Source organism: Rana temporaria, assembly GCF_905171775.1.
Source record: "Rana temporaria chromosome 4 unlocalized genomic scaffold, aRanTem1.1 chr4o, whole genome shotgun sequence".
NCBI classification, from domain to species: Eukaryota; Metazoa; Chordata; class Amphibia; order Anura; family Ranidae; genus Rana; species Rana temporaria.
Window position 1 is genome coordinate 720,349 of NW_024404449.1, and position 11,576 is coordinate 731,924.

Below are 11,576 nucleotides of genomic sequence, written 5' to 3' on the forward strand. Positions count from 1 at the left end.
TTTAAGCTCAAACACAATCAAGACCCTTCTGGGCTCCAATTTTGGGGTGTAGAGCACCTCGAAAAAAATTGGAGAGGTTCACATAGGGTACGTGAACTGTCTAAACAAGAAACTCGATGGATTTTTTCTACAGATGTTTTAGCGCCCAAAGGCCTCAACATTGAACTGCATATTAATTGTTTTATTAGTGACGCTTAATTTTATCAAGGTTCAGGTTTATTCTTTTATCCCTGGTTTTAGTGCACGTTATGCATGGTCCTCCATTACATACTGCTTTAATCACACTTATAAGCCATATGGGTCTAGTATTTTTAACCTTTATGGAGTATTTTTAACCTTTATGGATTATTTTAAATTTTTAATCTTTATGGATTATAAGGTCATTTTACAGATACAGGTTTTATCAATATTATGCTTTTATATGTATTTAGAGAGTGGAGGCTGTATTTAGTGACCCAGTTTATTTATTTTATTATACTGACAATGTCTGGTGTCAGTGTAGTATTATTGCTGGGTCAGCTATATTATGCACAATATATATATATTTTTTAGGGCATCTTATGCTAGAGATTTCCTGACTTGCCATGGACTGGGCTTTACTTAAGTGGAGGCTTCAGTACCTAGTTGGGAGATTTATAATATTAATTGTGCATTTCTAACTTGCCCAACTCTAATGAACGTAATATGTTCTCTTGCTGATATTGTATACCCTGTATATCATTTTATTTGAAATTATCATTCTAATGTATTATTTTAAAGTATCATTTTAAAGTGCTGTTTTTCATAACTGTACCTATGTTATCATAACCATGATGCTGCTGGTTGTAAGCGCATTATGGTACACAGGTATCCTGTTTGTAGATACAGCCATGCTCTTCCACGGTTTACCAGCATTAGGATACATCCATTAATGTATTGGCTGCGTTTGTGCGGTCAGTGGAGCTTCTCCACTGTCTTGATTACTGCTCCAACCGTGGGTGCGCATGCGTGGCGTGACGCGCTCACGTGACTAGAGCTGGCCAATGGGCGGGGAGATGCGCTCCATGCGCTGATACTCCATTTCCGCCTTGTCTTTTGCTCCGGCCGTGTGTGCGCGTGCGCGGTATGACGCGCTCACGTGACTGGAGCTGGCCAATAAGCGGGGAGACACGCTCCACTCGCTGACAGAATTTTCCCTCCGCCCAGGTTATTCTAGCGGATCGCGGGTGCGCATGCGCGGCATGACACGCACACGTGACCGCGATGAACCAATGAGCGCAGAGATGCGCACCACGGGCGGATATTTATAGAAGGTCATGGATTAGCTTAGTCACGCCCTCAGAAGAAGTCAACCAATGACGAAACGCGTCAGGGCGTGACGCTAATCCAGTGACCTGACACTTTGTACAGCCCTCGAACCAGGAACAGGAAAAAAGTCTGCTCTCAGCAACTACACTGTCCGGCCAGGAGAGGCATACAGGCACAGTACTGGCATCAATTATTTTCTTTGCTTGTCATACTTATGGTATGCAGAATGTATTAGGGGATGTGTTTTGGGGCTCAATAAACTTATGTTTTAAAAAAACAATATCACACTATTTGAGTTCCCTCTTTTCATGTGATGGCGATTTGAATGAACACAAACACATTGGCTGGTGGAGAGTGCAGCATCCAGGAGATATACAGAGATACATGCTCAAGGCTTTACTTTTACATAAGTGTGGTGAGTGCATCCCCTTAAGGGGTTTATCCCCCCACGTGGTGAACGCCCCCTCTGGTGAAAGGAGCACTAATTGAAGATTTACTTTCTGTCTATCTATCGGCACTATCATCCGATTTCCTATATTAATATGGACATATAGAAGTGTTTCAGACGCTGGTCTGGAAATAGCGCTGCTACAGTGTTTTATTGAACTTTGGACTTTTGAGGTTTTAGAAGTTTTATATTTACTGTATATTATACCATATAAAATAAGCCACATTGTTGGTGTCAGTGAGATAAAATCAGCCCCATTGTTGGTGTCAGTGAGATAAAATAAGCCCCATTGTTGGTGTCGGTGATAATAAATAAGCCCCATTGTTGGTGTCGGTGATAATAAATAAGCCCCATTGTTGGTGTCGGTGATAATAAATAAGCCCCATTGTTGGTGTCAGTGAGATAAAATAAGCCCCATTGTTGGTGTCGGTGATAATAAATAAGCCCCATTGTTGGTGTCGGTGATAATAAATAAGCCCCATTGTTGGTGTCAGTGAGAAAAAATAAGCCCCATTGTTGGTGTCAGTGAGATAAAATAAGCCCTATTGTTGGTGTCAGTGATAATAAATAAGCCCCATTGTTGGTGTCAGTGATAATAAATAAGCCCCATTGTTGGTGTCGGTGATAATAAATAAGCCCCATTGTTGGTGTCAGTGATAATAAATAAGCCCCATTGTTGGTGTCAGTGATAATAAATAAGCCCCATTGTTGGTGTCAGTGAGATAAAATAAGCCCCATTGTTGGCGTCAGTGATAATAAATAACCCTATTGTTGGTGTCGGTGATAATAAATAAGCCCCATTGTTGGTGTCAGTGGGATAAAATAAGCCCCATTGTTGGTGTCAGTGAGAATAAAGTATAACCCCAGCCCAGCATTGGTGGTCAGTGGTGGTACTTACCTGATCACACACTCCCGCTGCCTCTCTGCTGATGTCGGAGTTCTACTATCACTGTCAGAAAGGAGATCACTGCTCCCCACAGTCTGGTATAATTGCAGTGCCTGGTGATGGGACCCAGAGAGTGTTCCCCCGTCATCCCCTCACTGACACTCCGCACTCGGAGTCCTGGAACCTGTGAGATGAGGACATGAGGGGACAGAGGAATAAATCCCGGGACTGTCCATCATCTGGAAGCAATGGCAAGGCTGTAATCCCATTATGAGATATTTCTCACTTCTACTCAAACAGGGAGTATCCGACAGGAAGTGATGTCAGGTACAGACAGGAAGTTGCGGGTGAGAGGTTAGTCGGGAGGAAGTCGAGATAAGGCGTTGCTGGAAGTGGCAGCAGAGGAGGTAATAAGATCTTATTTTCTATTTACACCCAGTAACCCCGTCATGTCCGTCCTCTTCCTCCATAGTCATGATGATATAGAAGTTATATTAAATTATTCTGGGTAGGGTTGTCCCGATACCGATACTAGTATCGGTATCGGGACCGATACCAAGCATTTGCCCGAGTACTTGTACTCGGGCAAATGCTCCCGATGCTTTACCCGATACTTGTCCTGTGTCCTCCTCCAGCCCCCCCTCCCTTTTTATGCAGTCTCTCAACCTCTGTCCCCCCGCCGCTGTTTCCTTCTCCCTCTGTGCCCCCCGCCGCTGTTTCCTTCTCCCTCCTGTCCCCCGCCGCTGTTTCCTTCTCCCTCCTGTCCCCCGCCGCTGTTTCCTTCTCCCTCCTGCCCCCCGCCGCTGTTTCCTCCTCTCCCCCGTGCCCCCCCTGCTGTTTCCTTCTCTCCTCCGTGACCCCCGATGTTTCCTCCTCTCCCTCCGTGCGTCCCGATGTTTCCTTCTCTCCCCGTGCCCCCCCCACGGTTTCCTTCTCTCCCCCGTGCGTCCCGATGTTTCCTTCTCTCCCCCCGTGCGTCCCCCGCTGTTTCCGTCTCTCCCCTGTGCGCCCCCTCCCCCCCGGAACTGTCAGGATGGAGAGCGGCGGTAGGAGCCGGTAAACCCGGCTCCTTACTGTTCCGAATGGACAGAGTCAGCGATGACTCTGTCCATTCACAGAACTGAATCATCGTAACCTGTTGATTACAATGTTTCAGTTTTATGAATGAAGAGAAGACGCTGTCTTCTCTGCATTAATTTTCAGCGCAGCTGATGCTGCTGAGAAAGGGACAGGGGAATCTGTATCCCTAGTCCCTTTCTCTGTCTCAAAGGGGAGATGTCAGAGGTCTGTTAAGACCCCTGATATCTCACCAAAGCCCCCCCAACAGGGTTGATTAAAAAATAAAATAAAAATTGCAATAAATAAAAAAATAAATAAAAAAAAATGTAAATGGTAATAAAAAATTCAAAAACACACTGACAATCCACTACCTCCCCTCTAAAAAAATAAAACGCCACTGTAAAAAAAATAAAAAAAATAAAAAAAGTAAAAAAAAAACAAACAAAATAAAAAAACGCCACTGTCACATCACATTAAAAAAAAAAAAGTATCGGTATTCGGTATCGGCGAGTACTTGAAAAAAAGTATCGGTACTTGTACTCGGTCCTAAAAAAGTGGTATCGGGACAACCCTAATTCTGGGCTATTAATGGTTAAGGAATCTGGGTGGGGGTAGGATCGATTTTTAGGACCTCTTCACCGGGCAATCGCCCTCCTGGACAAAGATTGGCGTTTTCCAATCCAAACGCGTTGGATGTCACCAGATAGGAGAGGAGCCCTCTCTGTTTACATAAAAGGGTATCCGGCCCGCCATCCAATGGAGTATCTGCAGCCGGGACTCTGGCGGGGGATTAGCTCTTCTGCTCCTAATGCTGGCATTCCTCATAAACTGCTATAGAGGCGTCTATTGCTTCTCAGGCACCACAAACTCTTTGGGACTACAGAGCCCAGCACACCTAGTCATCTACATAATTTGTTATCAGAAAGTTTTATTGGAACTATCGTGTTGTGGATTCAGATATTTTGTCCATAGTGCAAGCGCTGTCCCAACATTTATTATTTGTGGATTTATCCCTTCAGAATCAGAACATTTCCCCATTTATGGGGCCAGAACATTCTCTTCATTCTGGAGATAAATTCTAGTAATGTGTTCCTCTAAACAAACAGCACTGACAATAAATAGACAAGACAATGACCACCCTGACCATACATGGCCTACAAAGGGCAATGATTACACTACACAGACAGCAAATGGGCAATCATTAAAATATGCAGCCAACACAATGATGGAGTGCAGGGGTCAGGAGTATGGAGCATAGAGCCCCTTACATTGCTGGTCAGGAGGAAGAAAACATTCCCCAGCCTCAAATGAAAAATAGGTTCCATGATTCGTGTCAGAGGGAGGAAAATCCTGAGGGTTCTGAGGGAAGTAGAGGAGCTGAGGAGGTAGTGGAACTAAATTGAGCCTCCTGAGGGTTTACTGTAGGGGTGCAACGGATCAAAAAACTCACGGTTCGGATCGTTCCTCGAATCAGGAGTCACGGATCGGATCATTTTTCGGATCGGCAAAAAAAAAAAAAATCTCCCCCACTGTAATATTCACATCTCCTCCTCCCCCCCACCAACTATAGTACCCCCTCAGTGCAGACACCCCCCCTCCTCTTAGTACAGAGACCCCCCCTTCTCAGGACAGTGACCCCCCCCCCTGCTCAGGAGAGTGACCCCCCTGCTCAGGAGAGTGACCCCCCCCTGCTCAGGAGAGTGACCCCCCCCTGCTCAGGAGAGTGACCCCCCCCTGCTCAGGAGAGTGCCCCCCCCCCTGCTCAGGAGAGTGACCCCCCCCTGCTCAGGAGAGTGACCCCCCCCCTGCTCAGGAGAGTGACCCCCCCCCTGCTCAGGAGAGTGACCCCCCCCTGCTCAGGAGAGTGACCCCCCCCTGCTCAGGACAGTGACCCCCCCTGCTCAGGACAGTGACCCCCCCTGCTCAGGACAGTGACCCCCTTCTCAGTGACCACCCCCAGCTAGTACCGACAGACGAGCGGCGTGTCCCACGAGTGCGGGCTCCTCCTCTGTGGGTGTAAACAGAGGAGGGCCGTCGCCGGGTGTACCAAGATGGCCGCGGCTCCGGAGCTAGGCCGAAGCCGCGGTCTTTCCTAATGTTACGGCGGCGGCTGCTCCGGAGCTAGGCCGAAGCCGCGGCCTTTCCTAACGTTATGGTCGCGGCTCCGGAGGTAGGCCGGAGCCGCGGCCATAACATTAGGAAAGGCTGCGGCTTCGGCCTAGCTCCGGAGCCGCCGCCGTAACATTAGGAAAGACCGCGGCTTCGGCCTAGCTCCGGAGCCGTGGCAATCCTCGGATCACAGTGTGATCCGATCCGAAGGGGGTGACCCGTTCGGATCACGGATCAACTGTGATCCGTTGCACCCCTAGTTTACTGTATCTGATGGACTCTTTTGGACCCCCTGAGCAGGAAGTGAAGCAGAAGGACTTAGGGAGCCTTTTAGGAAGTAATAGTGCAGAAGAACTTTGAGAGGTTATGAATGAATGAAAAACTTATAAAGCGCGGCGCATGCGAACTGAATCGCTTCTGGGCGCTAGTTGTTCGTGTCTCATGACATCAGAAGAGCAGAGTTTTGATCCGTCTTCTGAAAGTCAGGTGGTTTTCCTCCAACCGAATGCTGGTTGGTAAAGCGTTCCATAGTCTCGGACCTTGAAAAGCAAACCTTCTTTCTCCTTTGGACTTGTATTTGGTTTTTGGTACCCTGACCAGATTTTGGTCGGTGGATCGCAGAACGCGATTCGAATTGTGAGGTTCTATCTTGTCGCAAAGATATTGCGGAGCCTTCCCATGGATGCACTTATGTGTCAGGCAGAGTGCTTTGAATGCAATTCTGTCTTTTACTGGCAACCAGTGAAGGGTTCTCAGCGAAGGTGAGATTAATTCCCATTTTTTTTTCCCAGTCACCAGTCTGGCGGCCGTATTCTGAACGACTTGCAGACGGGAGATTTGGTACTTTGGGAGTCCGAGGTAAAGGGCGTTAGCATAGTCCAGTCTGGAATTCACTATTGTTCCCACCACGACTGCTACGTCTTCTTTGGGAATAAATGGAATAAGTCTGCGTAGTAGGCGCAACAAATGGTGCGCTCCGCTGACTACTGACCCTATTTGTGCGTCCATTGTCATGAAGGTGTCGAAGATGACCCCGAGACTTTTGACTTTGGAGCTAGGGGTGATGATTTGGCCCAGAATGGGCGGAGGTGTCCAGGTTGTTGCCAGTTGACTCTTTCGGCTGGCGTGAAACATAAGGAGTTCTGTTTTTGAACTGTTGAGTTTAAGATAACTCTTAGTCATCCAGTTTTCTATCAAAGAGAGACATTTCTCTAAACTGGGATGATGATCCTTTTTGTTGCAGATGCGAAAATGCAGTTGCGTATCGTCTGCATAAGAGTGATAGAGTAGTTCTTGGCTACTGATAATATCAAAGAGAGGGCGAAGATAGATGTTGAAAAGCACCGGTGACAGGGGGGATCCTTGGGGGACTCCACATGACACCGTGCGCTTTTCCGACGTGAAAGAACCCAGTTTAACTGTTTGTGATCGGTTTTCAAGAAAGGAAGAAAACCATGGTAAATCACCTTCTGCGACTCCTGCTACCTTGGCTAGTCGCATCAGTAACAGTTTGTGGTCTACCGTGTCAAAGGCTGCGCTTAGGTCCAGCAGAACCAGGAGACAAGATTCTCCTTCGTCTGCGGCCTCGAGGGCATCGTCCCATATTTTGAGTAAGGCCGTTTCTGTCCCGTGTCCGGGACGGAAGCCTGATTGATTGTAATGGATCCAGTAGATTGTGGGTATCTAGATGCTGTTGTACCACTACTTTCTCCATTATCTTGGAGAGAACATTTAGGCCTGTTATGGGACGGCGGTGAGTTGGGTCCTTAGGATCAAGGTTAGGTTTTTTCAAGATGGGCTGGATTGTGCCCTCTTTCAACAGGGATGGCACTGTGCCTTCCTTAAATGACTGGTTTATAAGCTGTGTGATGGGTGGTGCCAGGATGTCGGCACATTCCTTCAGCAGTTTGGTGGGGATGATATCATTGGGCGATGTGCTGTTCCGCAAAGCACCAATGATATTTTTTGTGGTATCGATGGAGATCGGTTCCAGAGTGAACTTAGTTGATTGTAGAGCGTTTCTGTGGGTGTTTTGTGGTTGATTTATGGTGGGGTTGAGGGGGGTATTGTTTTGCAAGATGCTTTCCCGGATTCTTTAAATTTTGTTGATGAAGAAATCCGATAGTTCATTACAGAACTCTTGGGTGTCTGAGTTGGGGACTTCAAGACATCCTGGATTCATGGTCTGGGTGACCATCTTGAAGAGTTCGCGGGGGCGGTTTAGGGCGCTGTTAATCGCCATAGAAAAATGATGTTTCTTGGCTTTGAAGATTTCTTTATGATATCGTGTTGTTATTGCCTTGTAGATGATGAGGTTATCCTCTGCAGGGCTTCTTTTCCAGGCGGCTTCCGCCCTTCTGCGCTCTTGCTTCAGAAGCGACAGCTGGTTGTTGAACCAGCCGGACTTTCTTTTTCGGATGCAGGCTTTGCGTTTCGGTGCTACTAAATCGGCTGACTGTAGCAGGGCTGCGTTTATGGCCTCCAGTGTATCTGCGGCTGTTTGATGTGGATGGATTGTTTTGATTCTGTTTCCCAAGGTAGATTTGAAAAGTTCCGAATGGAGCTTCTTCTGAGATCTAGCCCAGTGTATTGTCACCGGCTTGGGTGCTTTTATCACTGGGGGAATTTTGGAGATTATGAAATTAATTGCATGGTGGTCTGTCCATGGCAATGGTTCATTTTCTAAAATGCTTATTTTCAGAATTTGTCTGAAAATTAGGTCGAGTGTGTAACCTGAAGCATGTGTTGGCCCGCATATAAGTTGCTGTAGCCCTAATCCCTCCAGGTGATCGATGCAGGCGTCCGCAATTGGATCCTGTGCGGAGTTGGCCCACAGATTAAAGTCCCCGAGCAGCAAAAGGTGTTTGCTGTTAAGGGTATAAGTGGATATAAACTCCGTTAAAGATGGCAAAAACTGCGATTTTGGCCCAGGTGGCCTATAGCAGAGGAGAATGTGAACAGTCTCCTGGGGGGAAGTTTGAAGTTGAAGAGTAAGGGTTTCCATGAATGGAAGAGGATTTTGAAGGGCTGGCTTAGTGATTGTAATGTGATTCTTGTGGATCACCGCCAGGCCTCCTCCTCTTTGCCCTATTCTGTTTTCCGTTATAATGCAATAGTTTTCTGGCACCAATTCTCCGAGAATGGTGTTGCAGTCGTCTGAGAGCCAGCTTTCTGTAATAAAGAGGCAGTCTAGATCGTTTTGTAGTAAGAAATCGTGGATTTCTAATCAGTGTTTTACTGCCGATCTTGTGTTGATCAAAGCACATGATATGTGCTTGAGCTGGGTTAAATAGTTAAAATTTTTGATGGTCGATCGTCGATCGAATCTCAAAAGTTGCTCTATTTTTAAGGCCTTTTTGGTGACGGCTGGTAATGCTGTTGCGAATTGTCTCAGACCCCGAATAGAGTCCGCAGAGTATCGCAGATTAGCCATTGTCGCCAGTCACATTGTCGTCAGTCTTTCCTAATTGCGGCGGCCGCGAATGAGGCCTGGTCTGGCGCGGATGTGGGAAGAGCCGCGAGACGCCGGACGTGATGGGTGGAAGACTGTCCAAGTGAGCCGTCACTCGTTGAGTCTTCTCTCCCCGATTGGTCCAGAGGGGAATGTGTGGGGAATCAACGTATAAATTGTCTCCAAACACCACCTTCCTCCATTCACTTATTAATAATCAATTCCACTTCTATATCCTGGGGGGAAGGACATGAAAGAAAAAACACAAGTACCACAGTGCTCTCTGCTTCTGAATTTATTATAAAAGCCCCCCTAAAAAGTTACACAGGAACAAAAATTGTCTCTGGACAGCCGCACTGTGAACAAATTGTTGCCTTTATTAAAAGAAGGACAGCACTACAAGTCATAGCAAAATAAAACCCGACTTCTGACGCGTTTCACACTGAAACTAGCGCTTAGTCATAGCGAGAGTCCCCTAAAAAGTTACACTTACAAGAAATAACAATAAAAACAGCAAGTATCAAATCACCAGCTCATTCACCGCCAATCTAGACCCACGGCGCTTCGCCTGACATCACAGATAGGGCTCCTCCCTTCTAAACGTGTGTCGGCCTCTCATTGGCCTTCGTCAGTAGATGGGTGGGTCAAATGAGGTGAAACCTTATATGCCTGCCTGTTGCCTAGGCAACCCTTCAGGCATCACCACAGTGTGTGAGGACACACCCTCTTCTTGTGACTACAGAGCTCACATTTCATAGAGCTGGAGAGCGTGTCACCCGAATCTGCAAACCAGCAGGGCACTCTCACTCGATCACACCGCTGAGCTCCGTGGTGATGTCTCGTTACAATCTAATCTCCACATGAGTGTGCGATGTATCGCCATATACATACAATAAAAAAACAAGTCTAAAATAAAATGAAGAGATGTTCCTATGTATATCTTTATCTACGGGGACAAATTCTATCTTTATTAGGACCTCGTTGTCCATTCATTAAAAATTATTATAGAAAACATAAATATGTATGAATCAATCACATATATGAAAAATCAATTGTACACCGATCCTAAAAAATAATAATAATATATAAAACTACGGCTTGTCCAGGATTTGAACACGGGACCTCTCGCACCCCGAGCGAGAATCGTACCCCTAGATCAATGAGCCGAGTTACCCCTCCCACATTTCATGAGCTTATATCACTTTATAAACATATTACAATCAATCATTAATAAAATCTAATGTGAATGTCGATCGGCGGTGAGTGAGCTGGTGATCTGATACTTGCTGTTTTTATTGTAAGTGTGACTTTTTAGGGGGGGGCTTTTATAATAAATTCAGAAGCAGAGAGCACTATGGTACTTGTGTTTTTTCTTTCATGTCCTTCCCCGGGATATAGAAGTGGAATTGATTATTAACCACTTAAGAGGCGAATTGCTATGCACATATTTTATGAATAGACCCCTAAATGTCAGGAGACGTTTATATAAAGATGGGAAGTATGGAGCAGATAAATGAATAGACATCCTAGCAATGTTATTACCAGGCTGCAGCTAGGGGGAGCTCTAATGTGTGAGCACAGCAGAGTGATCCCATCTAGCTCACATTAACCCTTTCACTGTCAGATGTTTTTGCACATTTTAGACCTGAAGATTAGATAAAACCCCCAAACATATATTATCTGATAGCAGAGGCCCTGGAGAATAAAATGGTGGTGATTGTTAAGGTGTTCCTCGTACACAAATTTCCCCTTAATATCCGGGTTTATTTTCTCCTTTTCCCCCATTTTCTATGGTGTGATCTTTTCTACAATACTTTGTTATAATAATGTAACATGTTGTGTATTGTATTGTATGACTCCGCCTCCACATTCCAGACAAGTCATTTTCCTGACCAATCGCATTTCTACCTTTTTACTATTTCCTGATTCTATGACTGTAATCTGTTTAAAAGTAAAAATTATAATTAAAAAATGTATTGAAGAGAAAAAAAAGTTGTGTGTGTCGGTGGAATGAGAAGAATTGCTGGTGGTGTTGTCACCTGTCACACCTGGTTTCCCGGCCAATGCACCAGATAAATGTTGCAGCAAAACGGCTCTTTGAGTTCTGGGAAACCAGGAATGGACTCCGGACACGGACTCCAGGAAAACAAACCTTTTATTTCACCAGGGAAAGGAGCGACTCACGCCAGGATGCCAAGTGGCCTCTTCTAGGCGTTTCCAACATATAGATTTCCTCTTGTATAGACATTCCTTGGAACTTCGTAAAACATCTAAAAGCTTGTTAGCGAGTGACATCTGCGGCTTCTCAGTTATCTGTCTAATTTATAGGGAAGAGC